Source organism: Halictus rubicundus, unplaced genomic scaffold (genome assembly GCF_050948215.1).
Source record: "Halictus rubicundus isolate RS-2024b unplaced genomic scaffold, iyHalRubi1_principal scaffold0220, whole genome shotgun sequence".
NCBI lineage: Eukaryota > Metazoa > Arthropoda > Insecta > Hymenoptera > Halictidae > Halictus > Halictus rubicundus.
In genome coordinates, this window is record NW_027488761.1 from 189,376 (window position 1) to 200,184 (window position 10,809).

The window sequence follows — 10,809 nt, forward strand, 5'->3', positions numbered from 1 at the left end:
TTGTGCATGTTAGGTAGGCCGCACTCGTGTGCGGGGTTAGCTTGGCTCTCGTGAGCTGGTCTTAGGTTTGGCTCTCGTGAGCCGGTTAGATTTGCACTCTTCTGCATGTTAGGTAGGCCGCACTCGTGTGCGGGGTTAGCTTGGCTCTCGTGAGCTGGTCTTAGGTTTGGCTCTCGTGAGCCGGTTAGATTTGCACTCTTGTGCATGTTAGGTAGGCCGCACTCGTGTGCGGGGTTAGCTTGGCTCTCGTGAGCTGGTCTTAGGTTTGGCTCTCGTGAGCCGGTTAGATTTGCACTCTTCTGCATGTTAGGTAGGCCGCACTCGTGTGCGGGGTTAGCTTGGCTCTCGTGAGCTGGTCTTAGGTTTGGCTCTCGTGAGCCGGTTAGATTTGCACTCTTGTGCATGTTAGGTAGGCCGCACTCGTGTGCGGGGTTAGCTTGGCTCTCGTGAGCTGGTCTTAGGTTTGGCTCTCGTGAGCCGGTTAGATTTGCACTCTTCTGCATGTTAGGTAGGCCGCACTCGTGTGCGGGGTTAGCTTGGCTCTCGTGAGCTGGTCTTAGGTTTGGCTCTCGTGAGCCGGTTAGATTTGCACTCTTGTGCATGTTAGGTAGGCCGTACTCGTGTACGGGGTTAGCTTGGCTCTCGTGAGCTGGTGTTAGGTTGGCTCTCGTAAGCCGGTTAGATTCGCACTCTCGTGCATGTTAGGTAGGCCGTACTCATGTACGGGGTTTGTCTTCTTTTCATCGTCTTCCATTTTGGTTCCTTGATTTTATTGTGTCTAATTATTATTAGTCTGTTTCAGATAAAGGATAACAGATGTGAGCAAAGTTATCGTCGAACGAAGACACCGCATCGATCGAAGATTTCACATTATTTATAAGTTAGTATTAGTTGTCGAGCAATTATTGTGTTAGACTCAGTTTGTTAAATTCGCTAGTTGATTTGGGTCATAGCCTTCTGCTCTGATTATTTTATTGTTGCCTCGCGACTCAGAGCCTTCTGCCTGATTCGTTTTTCATCTCCCGTGAATCGGAGACTTCTTCTCCGATTCACACCTTTTACTCCGCAATAATTACTCGATATACACTAAATAGTAAAGTGACCTTTTCCGTCTGTGGAAAAGTAATCTTTCCCATTTAGCGAACTGCGAAATAGAGAATAATATCGAGCTAATAGCTGCTCATTTATAACTTTGCGATAACATTTGAAAATAGAATTTAAGACTTGCTAGTTATAAAAACTTGGGTATGTAATTGAACTGTGTCTGAATTTACTTTAGGCTACCTCGGGATGAGCTGAAGGTCCTTCAATGCTCTCCTTGTTTACTCTTGGCCCATCTTCACCTTCAAGGCAGCTCTCTTTCAATTATTAATCGAAACACGCAGTTTTTGTTTCAGAATACCTTTTCATTCAATGAAAAAGGGTTAGTTTGGCTCTCGTGAGCCGGTTAGATTTCGCACTCTTGTGCGTGATAGGTAGGCCGCACTCGTGTGCGGGGTTAGCTTGGCTCTCGTGAGCTGGTCTTAGGATGGCTCTCGTGAGCTGGTTAGATTCGCACTCTTCTGCATATTAGGTAGGCCGCACTCGTGTGCGGGGTTAGCTTGGCTCTCGTGAGCTGGTCTTAGGTTTGGCTCTCGTGAGCCGGTTAGATTTGCACTCTTCTGCATGTTAGGTAGGCCGCACTCGTGTGCGGGGTTAGCTTGGCTCTCGTGAGCTGGTCTTAGGTTTGGCTCTCGTGAGCCGGTTAGATTTGCACTCTTGTGCATGTTAGGTAGGCCGCACTCGTGTGCGGGGTTAGCTTGGCTCTCGTGAGCTGGTCTTAGGTTTGGCTCTCGTGAGCCGGTTAGATTTGCACTCTTCTGCATGTTAGGTAGGCCGCACTCGTGTGCGGGGTTAGCTTGGCTCTCGTGAGCTGGTCTTAGGTTTGGCTCTCGTGAGCCGGTTAGATTTGCACTCTTGTGCATGTTAGGTAGGCCGCACTCGTGTGCGGGGTTAGCTTGGCTCTCGTGAGCTGGTCTTAGGTTTGGCTCTCGTGAGCCGGTTAGATTTGCACTCTTCTGCATGTTAGGTAGGCCGCACTCGTGTGCGGGGTTAGCTTGGCTCTCGTGAGCTGGTCTTAGGTTTGGCTCTCGTGAGCCGGTTAGATTTGCACTCTTGTGCATGTTAGGTAGGCCGCACTCGTGTGCGGGGTTAGCTTGGCTCTCGTGAGCTGGTCTTAGGTTTGGCTCTCGTGAGCCGGTTAGATTTGCACTCTTCTGCATGTTAGGTAGGCCGCACTCGTGTGCGGGGTTAGCTTGGCTCTCGTGAGCTGGTCTTAGGTTTGGCTCTCGTGAGCCGGTTAGATTTGCACTCTTGTGCATGTTAGGTAGGCCGCACTCGTGTGCGGGGTTAGCTTGGCTCTCGTGAGCTGGTCTTAGGTTTGGCTCTCGTGAGCCGGTTAGATTTGCACTCTTCTGCATGTTAGGTAGGCCGCACTCGTGTGCGGGGTTAGCTTGGCTCTCGTGAGCTGGTCTTAGGTTTGGCTCTCGTGAGCCGGTTAGATTTGCACTCTTGTGCATGTTAGGTAGGCCGTACTCGTGTACGGGGTTAGCTTGGCTCTCGTGAGCTGGTGTTAGGTTGGCTCTCGTAAGCCGGTTAGATTCGCACTCTCGTGCATGTTAGGTAGGCCGTACTCATGTACGGGGTTTGTCTTCTTTTCATCGTCTTCCATTTTGGTTCCTTGATTTTATTGTGTCTAATTATTATTAGTCTGTTTCAGATAAAGGATAACAGATGTGAGCAAAGTTATCGTCGAACGAAGACACCGCATCGATCGAAGATTTCACATTATTTATAAGTTAGTATTAGTTGTCGAGCAATTATTGTGTTAGACTCAGTTTGTTAAATTCGCTAGTTGATTTGGGTCATAGCCTTCTGCTCTGATTATTTTATTGTTGCCTCGCGACTCAGAGCCTTCTGCCTGATTCGTTTTTCATCTCCCGTGAATCGGAGACTTCTTCTCCGATTCACACCTTTTACTCCGCAATAATTACTCGATATACACTAAATAGTAAAGTGACCTTTTCCGTCTGTGGAAAAGTAATCTTTCCCATTTAGCGAACTGCGAAATAGAGAATAATATCGAGCTAATAGCTGCTCATTTATAACTTTGCGATAACATTTGAAAATAGAATTTAAGACTTGCTAGTTATAAAAACTTGGGTATGTAATTGAACTGTGTCTGAATTTACTTTAGGCTACCTCGGGATGAGCTGAAGGTCCTTCAATGCTCTCCTTGTTTACTCTTGGCCCATCTTCACCTTCAAGGCAGCTCTCTTTCAATTATTAATCGAAACACGCAGTTTTTGTTTCAGAATACCTTTTCATTCAATGAAAAAGGGTTAGTTTGGCTCTCGTGAGCCGGTTAGATTTCGCACTCTTGTGCGTGATAGGTAGGCCGCACTCGTGTGCGGGGTTAGCTTGGCTCTCGTGAGCTGGTCTTAGGATGGCTCTCGTGAGCTGGTTAGATTCGCACTCTTCTGCATATTAGGTAGGCCGCACTCGTGTGCGGGGTTAGCTTGGCTCTCGTGAGCTGGTCTTAGGTTTGGCTCTCGTGAGCCGGTTAGATTTGCACTCTTCTGCATGTTAGGTAGGCCGCACTCGTGTGCGGGGTTAGCTTGGCTCTCGTGAGCTGGTCTTAGGTTTGGCTCTCGTGAGCCGGTTAGATTTGCACTCTTGTGCATGTTAGGTAGGCCGCACTCGTGTGCGGGGTTAGCTTGGCTCTCGTGAGCTGATCTTAGGTTTGGCTCTCGTGAGCCGGTTAGATTTGCACTCTTCTGCATGTTAGGTAGGCCGCACTCGTGTGCGGGGTTAGCTTGGCTCTCGTGAGCTGGTCTTAGGTTTGGCTCTCGTGAGCCGGTTAGATTTGCACTCTTGTGCATGTTAGGTAGGCCGCACTCGTGTGCGGGGTTAGCTTGGCTCTCGTGAGCTGGTCTTAGGTTTGGCTCTCGTGAGCCGGTTAGATTTGCACTCTTCTGCATGTTAGGTAGGCCGCACTCGTGTGCGGGGTTAGCTTGGCTCTCGTGAGCTGGTCTTAGGTTTGGCTCTCGTGAGCCGGTTAGATTTGCACTCTTGTGCATGTTAGGTAGGCCGCACTCGTGTGCGGGGTTAGCTTGGCTCTCGTGAGCTGGTCTTAGGTTTGGCTCTCGTGAGCCGGTTAGATTTGCACTCTTGTGCATGTTAGGTAGGCCGTACTCGTGTACGGGGTTAGCTTGGCTCTCGTGAGCTGGTGTTAGGTTGGCTCTCGTAAGCCGGTTAGATTCGCACTCTCGTGCATGTTAGGTAGGCCGTACTCATGTACGGGGTTTGTCTTCTTTTCATCGTCTTCCATTTTGGTTCCTTGATTTTATTGTGTCTAATTATTATTAGTCTGTTTCAGATAAAGGATAACAGATGTGAGCAAAGTTATCGTCGAACGAAGACACCGCATCGATCGAAGATTTCACATTATTTATAAGTTAGTATTAGTTGTCGAGCAATTATTGTGTTAGACTCAGTTTGTTAAATTCGCTAGTTGATTTGGGTCATAGCCTTCTGCTCTGATTATTTTATTGTTGCCTCGCGACTCAGAGCCTTCTGCCTGATTCGTTTTTCATCTCCCGTGAATCGGAGACTTCTTCTCCGATTCACACCTTTTACTCCGCAATAATTACTCGATATACGCTAAATGGTAAAGTGACCTTTTCCGTCTGTGGAAAAGTAATCTTTCCCATTTAGCGAACTGCGAAATAGAGAATAATATCGAGCTAATAGCTGCTCATTTATAACTTTGCGATAACATTTGAAAATAGAATTTAAGACTTGCTAGTTATAAAAACTTGGGTATGTAATTGAACTGTGTCTGAATTTACTTTAGGCTACCTCGGGATGAGCTGAAGGTCCTTCAATGCTCTCCTTGTTTACTCTTGGCCCATCTTCACCTTCAAGGCAGCTCTCTTTCAATTATTAATCGAAACACGCAGTTTTTGTTTCAGAATACCTTTTCATTCAATGAAAAAGGGTTAGTTTGGCTCTCGTGAGCCGGTTAGATTTCGCACTCTTGTGCGTGATAGGTAGGCCGCACTCGTGTGCGGGGTTAGCTTGGCTCTCGTGAGCTGGTCTTAGGATGGCTCTCGTGAGCTGGTTAGATTCGCACTCTTCTGCATGTTAGGTAGGCCGCACTCGTGTGCGGGGTTAGCTTGGCTCTCGTGAGCTGGTCTTAGGTTTGGCTCTCGTGAGCCGGTTAGATTTGCACTCTTGTGCATGTTAGGTAGGCCGTACTCGTGTACGGGGTTAGCTTGGCTCTCGTGAGCTGGTCTTAGGTTTGGCTCTCGTGAGCCGGTTAGATTCGCACTCTTCTGCATATTAGGTAGGCCGCACTCGTGTGCGGGGTTAGCTTGGCTCTCGTGAGCTGGTCTTAGGTTTGGCTCTCGTGAGCCGGTTAGATTTGCACTCTTCTGCATGTTAGGTAGGCCGCACTCGTGTGCGGGGTTAGCTTGGCTCTCGTAAGCTGGTCTTAGGTTTGGCTCTCGTGAGCCGGTTAGATTTGCACTCTTGTGCATGTGAGGTAGGCCGCACTCGTGTGCGGGGTTAGCTTGGCTCTCGTGAGCTGGTCTTAGGTTTGGCTCTCGTGAGCCGGTTAGATTTCGCACTCTTGTGCGTGATAGGTAGGCCGCACTCGTGTGCGGGGTTAGCTTGGCTCTCGTGAGCTGGTCTTAGGATGGCTCTCGTGAGCTGGTTAGATTCGCACTCTTCTGCATATTAGGTAGGCCGCACTCGTGTGCGGGGTTAGCTTGGCTCTCGTGAGCTGGTCTTAGGTTTGGCTCTCGTGAGCCGGTTAGATTTGCACTCTTCTGCATGTTAGGTAGGCCGCACTCGTGTGCGGGGTTAGCTTGGCTCTCGTGAGCTGGTCTTAGGTTTGGCTCTCGTGAGCCGGTTAGATTTGCACTCTTGTGCATGTTAGGTAGGCCGCACTCGTGTGCGGGGTTAGCTTGGCTCTCGTGAGCTGGTCTTAGGTTTGGCTCTCGTGAGCCGGTTAGATTTGCACTCTTCTGCATGTTAGGTAGGCCGCACTCGTGTGCGGGGTTAGCTTGGCTCTCGTGAGCTGGTCTTAGGTTTGGCTCTCGTGAGCCGGTTAGATTTGCACTCTTGTGCATGTTAGGTAGGCCGCACTCGTGTGCGGGGTTAGCTTGGCTCTCGTGAGCTGGTCTTAGGTTTGGCTCTCGTGAGCCGGTTAGATTTGCACTCTTCTGCATGTTAGGTAGGCCGCACTCGTGTGCGGGGTTAGCTTGGCTCTCGTGAGCTGGTCTTAGGTTTGGCTCTCGTGAGCCGGTTAGATTTGCACTCTTGTGCATGTGAGGTAGGCCGCACTCGTGTGCGGGGTTAGCTTGGCTCTCGTGAGCTGGTCTTAGGTTTGGCTCTCGTGAGCCGGTTAGATTTGCACTCTTCTGCATGTTAGGTAGGCCGCACTCGTGTGCGGGGTTAGCTTGGCTCTCGTGAGCTGGTCTTAGGTTTGGCTCTCGTGAGCCGGTTAGATTTGCACTCTTGTGCATGTTAGGTAGGCCGCACTCGTGTGCGGGGTTAGCTTGGCTCTCGTGAGCTGGTCTTAGGTTTGGCTCTCGTGAGCCGGTTAGATTTGCACTCTTCTGCATGTTAGGTAGGCCGCACTCGTGTGCGGGGTTAGCTTGGCTCTCGTGAGCTGGTCTTAGGTTTGGCTCTCGTGAGCCGGTTAGATTTGCACTCTTGTGCATGTTAGGTAGGCCGCACTCGTGTGCGGGGTTAGCTTGGCTCTCGTGAGCTGGTCTTAGGTTTGGCTCTCGTGAGCCGGTTAGATTTGCACTCTTCTGCATGTTAGGTAGGCCGCACTCGTGTGCGGGGTTAGCTTGGCTCTCGTGAGCTGGTCTTAGGTTTGGCTCTCGTGAGCCGGTTAGATTTGCACTCTTGTGCATGTTAGGTAGGCCGTACTCGTGTACGGGGTTAGCTTGGCTCTCGTGAGCTGGTGTTAGGTTGGCTCTCGTAAGCCGGTTAGATTCGCACTCTCGTGCATGTTAGGTAGGCCGTACTCATGTACGGGGTTTGTCTTCTTTTCATCGTCTTCCATTTTGGTTCCTTGATTTTATTGTGTCTAATTATTATTAGTCTGTTTCAGATAAAGGATAACAGATGTGAGCAAAGTTATCGTCGAACGAAGACACCGCATCGATCGAAGATTTCACATTATTTATAAGTTAGTATTAGTTGTCGAGCAATTATTGTGTTAGACTCAGTTTGTTAAATTCGCTAGTTGATTTGGGTCATAGCCTTCTGCTCTGATTATTTTATTGTTGCCTCGCGACTCAGAGCCTTCTGCCTGATTCGTTTTTCATCTCCCGTGAATCGGAGACTTCTTCTCCGATTCACACCTTTTACTCCGCAATAATTACTCGATATACACTAAATAGTAAAGTGACCTTTTCCGTCTGTGGAAAAGTAATCTTTCCCATTTAGCGAACTGCGAAATAGAGAATAATATCGAGCTAATAGCTGCTCATTTATAACTTTGCGATAACATTTGAAAATAGAATTTAAGACTTGCTAGTTATAAAAACTTGGGTATGTAATTGAACTGTGTCTGAATTTACTTTAGGCTACCTCGGGATGAGCTGAAGGTCCTTCAATGCTCTCCTTGTTTACTCTTGGCCCATCTTCACCTTCAAGGCAGCTCTCTTTCAATTATTAATCGAAACACGCAGTTTTTGTTTCAGAATACCTTTTCATTCAATGAAAAAGGGTTAGTTTGGCCCTGTTGAGCGAGTGTTAGGTTAGTGTTGGGTTTGCTCTCATCAGCGGGTTAGATTTACACCTGTTTACACCCGTGTGCAAGAACGGTAAGTCGTACTCGTGTATTGAGTTCAGAGTCGTATCTTCATCATTTATCATAGGTGTATGGGCTATAGTTCTCGTGGATCTAGTTACAAGATTTATCGTTCGTCAGAGTAGAGGGCGTAAGAAATCTAGTTGTTGTTAACGATGTCGGTATTTCAGATCGTGAGACACGAAACCCCATATGGTGATTGGTCTACTCCTATACCTCATCTGTGGTCATGCTAAAAGACTGACCGGTTCTGTGCCATGCTAAGGCTGAGCAGATGTCAGCACTATATCGGGAACGCCGAAAACCCGGGCGTGAGCACTCTCATATCCTCTCTGCCTATACCTCGTCTGTGATAGAATACATTGAAGTGAAAATCAGAGAAAAGAAAGAAGATCGTGAACCTCTTGACCTGTGAAAATTGTGAAAATTGAGAAAAATAAAAATTTATAGAAGAAGAATGGCCGAGAGTAATAGTAAAGACAACCAGCAAGTTCCCGTGGACACGATGGAAGATTGGGAGGTTTGGCAGATGCTTTAATATTTCATTGTATCAAATATGTAGGTCCATAATATGTATGTAACGGGTATATCTAAGGCCCGCGACTTCCCCGCCTAACACCGCGCCTACCACCGCCCCACTCCCAGCGAGCGCGCCGCGAGACCACGGCCGAGCACAGTCTCCCGTCGCGGCCGCGAGGTGGCCACCGCGACGATGCGGCTGCTCGCGAGTGGAAGTGGGCGATGGGAAGGATAAATAGGCCACGAGAAACAGCAGTCGTAGCAGTTGAGACCCGGCATGCGAGACCGAGAACATATCTCCACCGAGCACCGCTACCGCCGAATAAGACGAATAAGAGTTTCTAAATCTAAAAGAAGAGCGTTCAAAATAGCTGAGCGCAAAAGATTACAGTCTATTAGGAAGAAAATTGAATTCAAACAACAAGGAAAACCCTGCTCTGGAGAACGTTTGTAACCGTACAGGTTACATATTGATACACCCCATATATCGAACGTCGATGTCGACCCCACCATAACGCTCCGTGACGTAACCCGCGAGTTCTGACGGAGAAAAAGACCGCGAGATATCGCGACACTTGTCGCAATGCGCACGCATCGATCCCCACTCGATACCGATCGAAGGAGGTCGATGCGTGCCGCAGATAGATCACTCTACATCTGGAAGCGGTTCTAGCCGCACGCGTCTCGCGAAGTGTCCCGTCGGCGAAACACGGTACGCGATCGAGGGGTCAAAACCGACCCGATAGAACAGGCAAAACCGACTGTTCTATCCTCGACGCGTAAGCGCCTCAAACCGAGGAGTCACAGGTGCAAACTGCGCTGTGGCATTGCCGACCGTTAAGACGCAGTTTGTGTTCTGTGGAATCATCACGGGTTATTTAAAATTCATAAATCTTTCGTTGTAATCGTGGTACCGAGTGGACACTTCGTCATCGTAACTTTCGTGGTTCTCGTTCGAAATGCCCATCACTGCTTCGGTAGGATTTGAATACTCGTACGCATTCGCGGCCGGGTGCACGGTTGGTTAGACAGGTCACGAATTCGCATATCGCGAGGCGCGATACACGTTTAAATCGTTAAAATCATTCATTAAAAACCAGGTGTAGAGGCAAAGCGAGCGAACTGCGTGCGTCGTAACACGGCATATATTGCGTGTTTACGTGTTGCGAGAACTCGGTACGGATTACCGATACGCGGTATTCAGCGCGTCGTCATAGAGGAATTTATTGCCCCGTCCGTCGGGACAGATCACGGGTCGTCCTGTAAACAAATAGCTCATCTCCGAGCATACCGGAGCGATTGCTCGTCAAAATAGAAATAGTTCTTCCAAGAATATACTGCCCTTTTACCAGTAATTTGTCTACAAGCTTTATTTGTCTCGTCCAAACCTCGCCGCTTTCCAGTGCCTGGAGGCACGAATCCATCTCCTTCGCGAATTTACACGCGTAGGGAATTGGGGGTAGTAACCGGCCCCCGTGTCTTAATATAAATAACCCTTGAGTCGTCGGGATAGGGATAAATCAAATCAATGAAGTCGAAAGAGGAATGAACGGTTACATAATTGGCGCCCAACGTGGGGCGGTCTCGTCTGGACGAGAAACAAGGTAGAGAGACAAATCATGAGTAAGTACCGAACACGCGGAAATAAAGCAATATTAAAAAACGATAGTATTCCAAACGCGAGCGACACTCAGGAAGATGTCATGTCGGTGACCCCGCGCGTCGTGAGAACACCGCCTCCGGGTACGGCGAACAATGAAATTGGGGGGGTCCCCGCGCCGGGTGCTGCCGATGGGCGATCCGCGGGTTTAGGCAGCGTCCTTGCTGCGGGCCTTACCTCCGCTGCCATTCGCGAACTGCAGGCTGAGGTCGCGCGGCTAAAAGATCAAGTAGACACGCTTCAAGAAAGGCTAAATGCCCAAATAGGGGTGGAGGAGCTCTATGAACGGGTAACCGAATGCAGAGCACAAATGCGCGATTTCCGAAGAGAGATCGAGGCACGTCTGGACCGCGATACTAAGATGCACGCGGAACGGAATGCTGACGTTCGCAGGGAAGTACAGGACTGCCTCGAGAGCGTTCGGGCACATCTTACCACATGCGGTAACGTTGGACCCGAAGAAACCCGTCATCCGGGTAACCGAATGGACAACCACCGACACGAAATGCGTGGCGCGCCAGAGTTGAATACAACACGACGTTTCCACCGTGATTCTATAGATTCACGTGCATGGGCACTCAATGACTCGGTCCGGTTCGATGGAACACTGGCCACCTCCAACCGTCCATTCATGGTCAAACCACAATTGCCGACTTTTGAGGGGAAAACCACGGAAAGACCTGCAAAATACATGCGGGAATTAAAACAATTTATAGAAGCGGCCCGCCTTCCTGATGATGAACTCAAGTTCATCATCGGA